The 12092-nt window shown below is 44.7% G+C and overlaps 1 protein-coding gene across 1 annotated transcript in view; it reads right to left on the bottom strand.

Moving 5' to 3' along the window:
* THSD4 (thrombospondin type 1 domain containing 4) overlaps positions 1–12092 on the bottom strand; it is a 642120-nt gene that overhangs the window by 425041 nt on the left and 204987 nt on the right. The window lies entirely within an intron of this gene.

Here is a 12092-nt window from a genome sequence, read left to right as displayed (position 1 = left end):
GGCTCAGCCTAATTAAAGTATGTTGAGGGTGAGAAAGCTAAAGTCTAAGAGGCCCACATATCAGAAATGGGAAACTAGAACAGACATCTGTTTGGAATCTCCATGGGCAATTCTCTATGATCACAATGAGCTTAACAACTGCAAGGACAGTAACAAGGGGGCTTTAGGTTGGCTCTGCCACTCCCCCTCTTCCCCCATAAATGCCTGCTCTGAAAGCCAAAACTCAGAATGCCCCTCCCAAGACCCTTTCAGCCTAGAGACTCCAGAGAAAGGTAGCTCACACTCTTGGGCTGAGCTGTTAACGCTTGCATTGCACCTACTTTTCCAGCCACAATGCACAAGTGGCTCTTTATGCCCCCACCTCATGGGCAGCAAAAAGGGAAGATGTCCTTCTCACCCAAGCATCCCAGTCTCCCCATAGGAACAGCACTATTAGGGAGGCCTAAAGAGGGGGAATACTCAAATGGAGTCTGGGTGAGCTAGACAGATACCAAGCTTAAAGGCAGAGGTGTCCGATCTTCCCTGGGCCACACTGGAAGAATTGTCTGGGGCCACACATAAAATACACTAACACTAACAATAGCTGATGAGCTAAAAAGAAAAAAAAAACAACAAAAACCTCAATATTTTAAGAAAGTTTACAAATTTACATTCCGTCTTGAGCCACATGTGGCCCGCAGGACACGGGTTGGACAAGCTTGTTTAAAGGGCTCAGCTTGCAGTTAATGAATTCATCACTCAAATATTTGGCGAGTACTCTCTGCATATCAGGCGTAATTCTAGGTATGGCAAAAGAGAGAGAGACATCTGCTGTCAGGGTGAAATGTCCCTATCTTAAGCTTGTGACAGCAATCGGGCCATAAAATGTTAACGTCACAAGACTTCAACTGGGGTTCAAATCCCAGGCATGCTGCAGTCTAACTTTGTGACCTTGGGCACCTGACTTCCCTGAGTTAAGGGAAGGATTAAATTAAGGGGCAAATTTGAAGACCAGGGGCAGAGTCCTTTTCTCCTTCTAGGATTCCTGATTCCATGGCTGGTGTTACTCCTTCTGCATTTTACAGCCAAGAATATACACATAAACACATACCCATGTACACATATACCTCATCCTTTAAATAAGACTTACCATACCCTACATTTATCTCTTATCCTCATAGTCATCTGACTGTGTAGGTATTTGTGGTGCCCATGAGAATGAATGCCCTTGGCAGACCTCCCACTACAGGCAATGAAATTGACCAAGGGCTCCAGCTGCTGTGCTCTGAAATCCATCACTGTAGCTGTGTTGGCACCAGACTGCACTTCTCATGGGCCGATTCCAGAGGCAACAGCGGAACCCAGCAGGGGTACTGAGACAAACCTATTCCTGGGAGACACAGGACTCCTCTGACAGCTGAGTTTGGCTGCAGGACTCCCTGATGGCATTGTGGACCCTCCTTGGCAATCTAGGACCCTTCCCTACAACTGCTCCTTCGTCTTTCCTTCAGTAGAGATCAGACTTGCATTGCTATCTGACCATTCTCCTAACCTGTTTCTTTTTAAAAAATCCTGGAATGTACAGTCCTGTCTTGATGCCTGTTTCTTGGAAGATGGTGACAAACAGAATTTTATCATGTCTGTATTACAGATGAGAAAGTTGAAGTTCAAGGGACAAGTAGGCAGCCCAATGTCACGGTGTTGCGGGGGCTGGCAGGGAATGCACTGGAATTCAGTATTAGCTATTTGTGAATCAAAATTCACAAATAGAGGCCTCCCATTCCCTCCACAAAAAGTCCTGGAGACGGGCACTGAGGTGTTCTCTGTGAAGCAGTATGCCTTTCCCCATTTCCCTAGGTCCTACAACTGACTAGTGGTGGGCCAAGACCAAAGCCTAGGTTTTCAGCATCTAAATCAGGGGTTCCTCCTCCCAGCCCACCATGCTCTGGGAGCCAGACTGCAGAGCAATCCCAGCTAGAGTGAAGCTCTGCAGCTCACCCCGCCCCATGGTGCCTGTGGAGCCACAGCAGGTTTTTGCATTTAGTAAGTGTGTTTGGAGACAATCATTTCATAAAAGTTAATCTGCTCTGGGCTGGAACCAGCTGAGACTGATAACTCCAAGTCTCCCCAAATGAGAACTTCAAATGCAAAGTCACATTTCTTCCCAGTGATCTTGGCCGCCTGAGACCCGACTACCTTCAGATGAAACCAGGCATTCGTGTATCCACATCCAAATTTTCTTGGCCTACCCCAGCTGGAGATTTCAGAGCTGCTTCTTCAATGCCAGAAAAAGTAAGAGGAAGGGCAACTGCCCCCTGTCACCATCACAAGCCAAACACGCTCCCTCTGTACCTAGGTAGCTGGGGAGACGCCCAAACAGCACCTCAGGAAAACTAATCAACACTGTCCAAATGGCTGTAGCAGAAAACTAGAAGGGGAGACAAACAGCTTTGCCAGCCAAAGGCCACTGAGAGGAGCACAGGAGAAAGGAGCTCAAAGCTCTGTCTACACTCGGGAGCCACACAGGTGGCAGAACAGATTAGCACAGCCTTCCTCCCTCCTCGACAAGCCCAGATCACCAATGGCACCCGGTAAACGGGTTAGTGTCCATGTCACTCAAACCTCTGCTCTGTGTGTAGACTGGTGTCTGTTTTATTTGAAATTACTTACCAACCTAGTCTCTCTCTTACTCTTGGCAACCAACAGAGCGATGGACCCGTGACAGCAGCAGCAGAGACATGAGAGAAAGTGAGAAAAAATGAGTGGGTTTATACAAGAGTATTGTACATCAGAAGGAACAGAGCACAGGACTGTTCTCTTCAACTGGGTCCTGGAAGAACTGAGAGGGGCAGGAAGGAAAGCGCTAATAGTTATTGAGGGGTTTACTGCATGCCAGGCACTGCTAATGGATTTACATGCCTTATGTCATCTAATCCTCATAGTAACTATAGAAAGCTGATACTATTGTTATTACTTCCATTTTACAGAAGAAGAAACTGAAGTTCAGAATGGCAAAGCAACTTTCCCAAGGCTTCCCAACGAATCACAATCCTGGCCTGGATTTTAGCAGAGTTAGTGTAACTTGAGAGCTTCCTCTATTGACCACCACAACACACAATTCCCCATGTTTGTTGAATGCCTACTGTGTGCTACGTGTTTTAATTAATGACAACTGCATGCCATTCTCAGAATAGCTTTAGAAAGTACGTCATACCCATTTCTGAGGAGTGGGGACTGAGACTCGAAGATGAACTTAACAAAGGTCCTATGGCTAGGAAGTGGGGGAGCTCACGTTGAAAGCACAGCTGAGTGACTCCACAAGACCATGAGGCCCTCCTCATAGGCACACCCAGGGCAGCTCTCACCTCTCCTCGTTTAGCCCAGGAGGGCACAACAGTAAACAATACTAGAACAATCATGGTGGTCTTTTTTTTTTTTTTTCCTTTGGAGACAAGGTCTTGCTCTGTGGTCCAGTTTGGATCGTGCAATGGCGCTATCACAGCTCACTGCAGCCTCGACCTCCCAGGCTCAAGTGATCCTCCCACTTCATCTTCCCTAGTTGCTGGGACTACAGGCACGTGCCACTATGCCTGGCTAATTTTTTTTTTTTTTTTTTTTTTGGTAGAGATGAAGTTTCACCATGTTGTCCAGGCTGGTCTCAAACTCTTGGGCTCAAGCGATTCACCTGCCTTGGCCTCCTAAAGTGCTGGGATTATAGGCGTGAGCCACCGCGCCCAGCCCATAGCAATAATGGAACACTGCCTGAGGATTTTCAATGTGCTAAGCACCCTTCATTTTATTGTTACCACAGCCCTGTCTGTGAGTGAGTGGTTTGACCTCAATTTCATGATGAGTAATTCGAGGCTTAGAAGGGCAGGGCACACGAGTCACCTGAGCAGAGCTGGCATCTCGGGAATGTCCAGCATACTGCCTGAGACATGACATCTCACAGGGGACAACATCGACTCCATCCTCTCCTTTCCACTTTACAGACATTCGCCTTTTGGCTGAAGAAACTCTCTAATACAAATTGTTAAGGAGGCAGCAAAGGATGTTTCAGGGTTTCATTTCTAAGCAGGTTTCCCTAAAAGAACCTTCTAGAAGTTATAGGCAATGTGGGTCACTCAAAGGTCTGGCAACCTTTCTCTCCAACTTGAACTTTCCTCAGGCTGAAGCCTCCCACATTCTGCTGCAGACATCCCAGGAAACGTCTCTGTCCTTTCAAGTCCGTGAGATTCCAGCCGAGGCCTGACCTCACACTCAGCCTGGCCCGCTCCCTGTCGCCAGGCAGCCAGTTCCTTGTTTTTCCTCCCATGATGATGGATACAACCTGTCAGGAAAGCTGGGAATATTTTTAGCTCCTGATTTTTATCTAAATTTAACTCTGAGCCACAGCACAGCACCAGCAGACTTGCATCCGGAGGGCAGCCAACGTTTTCATGGCGACACATCACAACGGAGGCTTGGTATTTCTCAGATGCCCTGGCTCAGCTTGAAGCTAAAATAAGACAAACGGCTCTTTAGGAAAAGGATCTTGATCTCGTAGTACTAGAACCATCAGACTGTAGAGTTGGACAGAAACTTAGATTTATCCAACCTCCTCATTTTACAGATCAGGAAACTGAGGCCCAGCAAGCACAGGCCACTTGAACCGCAAAGCTCGGTCTTGTTTTTATCACACCACCACACTGCCTCTAAGGAAAACAATGAGCAAATCAGATGGGACGTTTGCAGAGGGCCATAACTTTTTATTTTGTAAATCATAAAATCAAATGTTCTGGGTCATGGAGCCAAAGCTGGTTGAACCCTGATCTTTAGTAAACAGTACCAACTGTCTGATTCAGCACATTTAGTAAGCCCATGGAAAGTGGACTTTTTCCAAGGTTCAGAGTCTAAAAAAAGTTCCAACTGAAACAATTCAGTCAGTCATTCTCTCTCGCTAGAATACTGGCTCCTGGAGAGGGGGGCATTATCAGTTTGATTCACTGTTCTATCTCCGAAGCCTGGAATCACACCTGGAACATAGTGGATGCTTGATAAATACATATTGAATGGCGGACTGAATGAATGAACAAACGAACAAATGAATAATTAGGAGGAACAGAATCATTAGGCCTGAACGACCGCTTGTAGGAAAGGGAGGGCAAAGCCACCAGCAAAATAAAGTGAGATTGTGCTTTTCTATTCTTTACCCATCAAGCTATGCAGAAATCGATATCTTCTAGGAATTAGATAAAATGTTCTGCATAGCCATACAATAAAAGGCAGATGGAGATTCCCAAGTGGCCACCATCATTCACACAGAAGGCTTGATTGAAGATTGGACTCAAAAGAAAAAGAAATAGAAGAACAATAAAAACAAGAAGCATGAAAATATGGTGTCCCAGCCGGGACCATGACCCAGAGAGTCACCATGGATCTCCCGGCAGAATGAAGCAGTGAACTAGAGGCCTCGCCTCTGAGCCAGCGTTTGAGAAAGGAGGACACAGCCTATTGTAAGGGAGGAAAGAGGGTGGCTTTACTTTTGTCCCATTCCTCACCTTAGTATCTTTGTGCGGAAAGAGGCCATCATTGCTACAGTACGTTTAATTGAAAAATCACCATTCTTGCATAGACCCGACTGAATGAATACATTCTGAGGCTCAAATGGTATCATGTGTCCTAGGCCCCATATTGTAACACATTTATTTTCACAAACGGGTCACTATATATGAATAGAAAAGGTTGTATTTGTGTATATTTGAAGGCACATGATATGGGGAGTAGGGTGAAGCAAAAGGGGCAAGAGAAAAATCAGGATTTATAAAAAAGAAACCAAATACAGCTTTGTTTATTGAATGCCATATACATTCAGCATTGTGCTTTAAAGAATTTTTTTTTTTCCTGGAGTGGGTGGGGGATGACAACAAGGGGACGGGGATTTCTAAAAGAAAGGAAATGACATTCAAAAAGTAAATAAAACAGAATTCTTGACTTCTTAGAGCTTTAACTTATTAGGAAGACAAGACAAACACAATGAAACATTCACAGATAAAATAAACATTATATATATTAAAACATAATAAAGCATTAGTGAATTGGTTTTATGAAGTGTGTGGTTCAGGGAATCCCAAGAAAGGAAGTTCTAGGTGGGTCAGGTCAGTCAGGGAAGCCTTCCCGAGGGAGGTTCCAGAACCTGGTGGAAGAAGGCTAAGGTTTAGCTGACAGGAGCTGTTTGAAACAGTGAGTGGGTGGCAGGACAGTGTGAGCCCCTCCACAACTACGGGAATTTACGTATTTCACAGGGAGAAAAGGTCACCATGAACAACTAAAACAAGGAAGTGGAATAAAGTGGTCTGTTGGAGTGTTCAAGCTGGTTTTTTGTTTTGTTTTTTTGAGACGGAGTCTCGCTCAGCCGCCTGACTGGAGTGCAGTGGTGCGATCTTGGCTCACTGCAACCACAGTCTCCCAGGTTCAAGTGATTCTCCAGTCTCAGCCTCCTGAGTAGCTGAGATTACAGGCACCCACCATCATGCCTGGCTAATTTTTGTATTTTAGTAGAGACAAGGTTTTACCACGTTGGCCAGGCTGGTCTTGAACTCCCAGCCTCAGGTGATCCACCCGCCTTGGCCTCCCGAAGTGCTAGGATTACAGGCGTGGGCCACCGCACTTGGCCTGTATTTGTTTTTTTTTAGAGACAAGGTCTCGCTCTGTCATCCAAGCTTCAGTGCAGTGGTGTAATCATAGCTCACTACAGCCTCGGAATCCTGGGCTCAAGTGATCCTCCTGCTTCAGCCTCTTGAGTAGCTGGGATAACAAGCATGTGCCACCATACCCGGCTTTTTTTTTTTTTTTTTTGAGATGGAGTCTTGCTCTGTTTCCCAGGCTGGAGTACAGTGATGTGATCTTGGCTCATTGCAACCTCCGCCTCCTGGATTCAAGTGATTCTCCTGCCTCAGCCTCCGGAGTAGCTTGGACTACAGGTGCATGACACCATGCCCAGTTTTGTATTTTAGTAGAGACAGGGTTTCACCATGTTGGCCAGGATGGTCTCAATCTCTTGACCTTGTGATTGAGGTCTCCTCGGCCTGCCTCGGCCTCCCAAAGTGCTGGGATTACAGGCGTGAGCCATCGTGCCCAGCCTATTTTTTTATTCTTTATAGAGATGGTCTTGCTTTGTTGCCCAGGCTGGTCTGGAACTCCTGGGCTAAAGTGATACTCCCACCTCAGCCTCCAAAAGTGCTGAGATCACAGGTGCAAGCCACCACACACAGCCTGTTCAACCTATTTACTGAATATCTCATTTATGAACAAAGCTAACATTTATTGGGCCTGTCCACCACCAGCTGCTTTCACATATATTATCCCCTTGGATCATCACTATAACCTGTGGGGAAGGTCCAGGTCCCATTTCATAGGCGGACAACTGAGGCTCACTGAGATTCAACATCACAGATCCAGTGAGGATTAGAGACAAAATGCTGCTCTAGGTCTTTCAGCCTCCCAAAACTGTTTTCTAATCTAGTTGATTGCTGAATGAGCTTCATGTTGTCCAAAAAGAAATTATTATTCTCTTTCTCTGCCACTGCATCTCAGCTTCAGCTGCAACGCAACCAGAAAACCACTCCTGATTCGTATTAACATTATAGTTTTTCACTTTTCCATCACCACCACTACCAACTACAATCACCGTCACCATGATCACCATCACCAACACCACCATCGTCACAATAATCATAATCATTCCACCTTTTCACCATCACCACCATCACCATCACCACCACAGCCACTATCACCATCACAATTGTAATCATCACTACCACCACCATAATCATACTTACCACCACTACCAACTACAATCACCGTCACCATGATCACCATCACCACCATCACCACCATCATCATAATCATCATAATCATCCCAACATTATCACCACCATCACCACTACTACCATAATCATAGTAATCATTGCCACCACATTTTTTTTTTTTTTTTGTGATGCAGTCTTGCTCTGTCACCCAGGCTGGAGTGCAGTGGCATGATCTCGGCTCACTGCAACCTCCACTTCCCAGGTTCAAGCACTTCTCCTGCCTCAGCCTCAGTAGCTGGGATTATAGGTGCGCGTCACGACACCCAGCTGATTTTTGTATTTTTAATAGAGACGGGGTTTCATCATGTTGGCCAGGCTGGTCTCAAACTCCTGACCTCAGGCGATCCACCTGCCCTGGCCTCCCAAAGTGCTGAGATTACAGGCATGAGCCACCCTGCCCGGCCACCACCACCATCACCATTACCATCACCCCCACTATCATCGTCACCCCCACTATCATCATCACCCCCACCATTTTTTGAGCATTCACTCTGGACCAGTAACACTCTGACTGTTACTGACATTAAGCCTTTGACATGTATTTTATTCACTGACCTCTCACAACTACCCTGTAGAGTATACATCATTTTTTATCTCCACATTGTGGATGAGGAAACCAAAGCTTGGAGGGTTAAATCACTTGTTCCAGGTCGCAATAGTGGCCGAGTCTGGGTTCAAACCATTTCTTTCTTTCTCTCACGCCATCTGCTTCATGCTGTACCGAACTGACTAAATTCTGCTCCCGTCAGCTTTGCAGAATAGTTATATGGAATTATTAAGTAGATGTTCTTGCTCTACTAGAATGCAACATTTATCACAGAGGTGGAAATTGTTAGAAGATTTGCCATAATGTATTTTACATGCGTATTACTAGAATTACTCAGGGGTGAGGAAAAGAAGATCCCGGTAAAAATCTTTGGACTTTTTTGGTTCTGGTTTTGATGTTGTCATAACCTATAGGTGTCCCCTGGACAAACTATCTAGAGTTCTTGGAGATTTTTTTTGTTATTGTTTAATTAGCATCATACATAAAAGTCAAATGGGCTCTAATTTAGCATTTCCTCTGACTAATCTCTGACCTGGGCTTGGCATTTCAATAGCTGAGCCCCAATCACAAGAGGTTTGAAAAAAAAATTCCTAAGCAGTCAGTATTAACAGCCCATTGTACAAATGTGGAAATTGAGGTTTGCAATAATCACAAATCATGTAATCTTGTACTCTGACTTGAGTTCCAGGGAGAACTGCAACTGTGACATGTCCCACTTTTGAACTCCCTTAGAACATTCGCTGGACATTTCTGGTATCCAGGTTCCTCACATCCTTTTCATCCCCACACTCACCTCCTTCCTTCCACTGGGCTGTGAGCGCTACATGCAGACAAAATCAGTTTCTCGGCCTTCTCTCTATAACCAGTGCCAGCCTTAGGACTGGTTGGCACTGGGTAAGTACTCAGGGACTGTTGAACTGAGGAATAAAGAGAAAGCTGATGGTCTTGCAATGGAAGGAAAAGGAGGATAGCATACTGGAGGTTACAGATAAGAGTCATTTTTCTGGATGAGAGAAATGATTACTGTACACGTATGAGGAGTTTCTTACAACATTGGGCATGACAAGTCAAATCTATATATAACCCATATCTTCAGCAAGAAGGGTTGGTTATATAAATTATCATATACTGAGAGCAAATTATATGAACAGATATTTCTCACAAGAAGATATGCAAATGGCCAACAAACATGAAAAAATGCTCTACATCACTAATCATCAGGGAAATGCAAATTAAAACCACAATGAGATACCTACATACTCCTGCAAGAATGGCCATTAAAAAGTCAGAAAACAATAGGTGTTGGCGTGGATGTGGTGAAAAGGAAACACTTATACACAGCTGGTGGGAATGTAAATTAGTACAACCTCTATAGGAAACAGTCTGGAAATTGCTTAAATAACTAAAAGTAGATCTACCCTTCCATCCAGCAATCCTACTAAGGGGTATCTACCCAAAGGAAAAGAAGTCATTATATCAAAAAGACACCTGCACATGTATGTTTTATTGCAGCACAATTCATGATAGTAAAGCTATGGAACCAACCTAAGTGTTCATAGGCCAGTGTTTGGATAAAGAAAATGTGGTATATATACACCATGGAATAAAAAAGGAGCAAAATAATATCTTTGCAGCAACGTGGATGGAGCTGGAGGCCATTATTCCAAGTGAAGTAACTCAGGAATGGAAAACCAAATACTACACTATGCTATGCTATGTGTACACAAAGGCATACAAAGTGATATAATCAACTATGGAGACTCAAAATGGGGAGGATGGGAGAGAGAGCAAAGAATTAAAAAAGTACATATTGGGTACAATGTATACTACCCAGGTGACAGGTGGGCTCAAATCCCAGACTTCACCACTCTCTGATTCATCTACGTAACCAAAAACTACTTGTACTCCAAAAGCGATTGAAATAAGAAAAATGTTTTTTAAAAATTATTGCACACTCATATAATGAAATACTATAAAGCTGTATATGGTGCTATTGTGCATGCATTGTCAAAGGGCCAAACATTTGTTCTTGGGAGGTTAAAAAAAAAAAAAAAAACACAGCTATCACAATTATTTGCTGCCTTCCAAAGGACCCAGTATATAAACAGATACAGAGTATACCTGCAGTATTAACATTTCATGGTGGTATTCAAAAGGCTCCTATGGGAGCAGTAATGAAGAGAGGGTTGGGAAACAGTGCTGTAGTAGAATCACTCACGACAGAGACAGATGCTGAAGATGAGCGCTGCATGAGAAAAGCAGGTTACAGAGGCGCAACACAACTTTGGTAAAATGCATGCACACAAACACACACACACACACAGAATGATAAATTTATATCATGGGAAAACATGGAAACCATAATTGTAGTAGCATTCTTTGAATAGTGGGGTTGCAGATTATTTTTACTTTCTTCTTGCTTATCTGTATTCTCTAAAGTTGCTACCATAAATACATTCCTTATGAGAAAAACAACTCTGTGTGTGTGTTTCTAAGAGTCAGATCATTGCATTACTCTGGTGTTCTGCCAAAAGAATATATAGGCAGCCCTTGATTTTTGCTGCTTCATTCTTTATCTTTCTTCCTATCAATAAGCTTGTGTCCTGCCAGCTCGGGACACCCACTCAAGTTAATAAGGATCCATCCGCTCTGGCACCCACAGCTTTAAGCTCAAGACGACCTACCCGCCTGCAGCTCTTCAACCAGTTTTCAGGGAACCTGAGAGAATGGAACAGGCTTTTCTACCTGCCCCCTTCTCACTCTGTCCTGCTACGCTCCTCCTCAGCTCCTCACTGGCTCTCTGAACAATCCCAGCTTCTTTTCAGCTGGCCTCACTGGCGTAAGCTCCTTCTTTCTCCTTTTCTAAGCTGCCACCATGTGTCTATTTCCTAGGCTTCCCCCTGCAAGGCTGGCCACAGGCCAATATGAGATTTCTGTGTTCTCTTCAACACCTTTAATCTTTGGTTGTGGCAGTCAACTTCTGAAATGGCCCCCAGCGATTGGTGCCTTCTAGTATCCATGCTTTTCGGCAGTCTCCTCACATACTGAATCTGCACTAGTCTGTGTAACCAACAGAGAATGATGAAGTAAGCACTTCATAACTTTCAAGATGAGGTTAAGGATTAGGCGACTAGAATTTTTTTAAATTTTTAAGACGGTCTCACTCCAACAACCAGGCTTGAGTGCAGTGGCACAGTCATGGCTCACTGCAGCCTCATCCTCCCACCTCAGCCTCCTGAGTAGCTGGGACTACAGGTGTGTGTTACCATGTCCAACTAATTTTTGGAGTTTTAGTCGAGACTGAGTTTTGCCATGTTACCCAGGTTGGTCTTGAACTCCTGGGCTCAAGCAATCACCCAATCTAAGCCTTTTAGGTGCTGGGATTACAGGTGTAAGCCACCATACCTGGCCACCACCCGGCCTCTTTGATTGGCTGCCTTGAGGAAGGCCAGTCACCGTGTCAGGAGGACACTCAAGCAGCCTTGTGGGGAGGCCCATGTGGAGAGGAACTAAGGCCTCCTGCCCACAGCCAGCAACAGGGAGTGAGCCACTTTGGAAGTCCATCCTCCAGCGCCAGCCAACCTGACTGCAACCCCATGACAGACACTGAACCAGAACCACCCAGCCCAGCCACTTCTCAATTCCTGACCTATAGAAACGTTTTAAGATAATAAATATTTATTGCTGTTTTTAAGCCACTACGTTTTAGAATAATT

Source organism: Theropithecus gelada, chromosome 7a, assembly GCF_003255815.1.
Source record: "Theropithecus gelada isolate Dixy chromosome 7a, Tgel_1.0, whole genome shotgun sequence".
Taxonomy (NCBI): Eukaryota; Metazoa; Chordata; class Mammalia; order Primates; family Cercopithecidae; genus Theropithecus; species Theropithecus gelada.
The sequence above is the reverse complement of the archived record's forward strand: the minus strand, read 5'-3'. Positions and strand labels throughout refer to the sequence as shown.